At 45.1% G+C, this 779-nt stretch overlaps 1 protein-coding gene across 2 annotated transcripts in view; it reads left to right on the forward strand.

The window, feature by feature from the left end:
- Positions 1-779, forward strand: part of SGCG (sarcoglycan gamma) — a 175,369-nt gene that overhangs the window by 160,047 nt on the left and 14,543 nt on the right. The gene's annotated exons all lie outside the window — the stretch shown is intronic.

The raw sequence follows: 779 nt of genomic DNA on the forward strand, positions 1-779 counted from the left end.
GTATTTCTTGGGTCTGGATATTTGAATGCCTTTCTAGATTTGGAAAGTTTTCTTCCAGGATTTCATGGAATAAATTATCTAGGCCCTTATTATTTTCTTCCTCTTCTGGAATACCAATTATCCAGATGTTGGGGCGCTTGATGGTATCCGGTATTCTTCGTATATTATTCTCATTTTTCATGGTTGTTTTCTCAATCTTCTTGATACTTTTTTCTTGGTCAGATTTTTGTCTCCTACATTAGAGATTCGCTCTTCTGCCTGGTCTAACCTACTTTTAATACTTTCAAGAGAGGTTTTGATTTCCTGTATCACATTCTTCAATCCTAGAAGTTCCATCTGGTTCTTGTTTAAGGTATCCATTTCTTCTTCTTTCAAGTCATGAAAGGACTTCCTCATCGCCTGGAGTTCCTTGTCTCTTTTCTCTTCCATCTCATTTAATTTGGTCACTACAAATATTCTGAATTCCTTATCAGACATGTCCACGATGTCCATCGTACTGACTGTGGGTGATGTAGCTTGATGATTTCTCTGGGGTCCAAGGAGGAGGAACAGCGGGGATGCATGAAGGTTTGGAGGGGTCAGGCCTGCAGCCTCAGTCCGTCTGGTGTCCGGAACTACTGGCTGGCTCAATCCAGTTTGCAGGTGGGGTGGGGTGGGAGTTCGCCTTAAAGTCCCAGACAACCAACCTGGGGTCCAAGAAGGAGGAACGGTGGGGATGCGCGAAGGTTCAGAGGGGTCGGGCCTGCAGCCTCAGTTCACCTGGTGTCCGGACCCAAGCC

This window comes from Tupaia chinensis, unplaced genomic scaffold (genome assembly GCF_000334495.1).
Source record: "Tupaia chinensis unplaced genomic scaffold, TupChi_1.0 Scaffold000634_1, whole genome shotgun sequence".
Classification (NCBI taxonomy): Eukaryota; Metazoa; Chordata; class Mammalia; order Scandentia; family Tupaiidae; genus Tupaia; species Tupaia belangeri.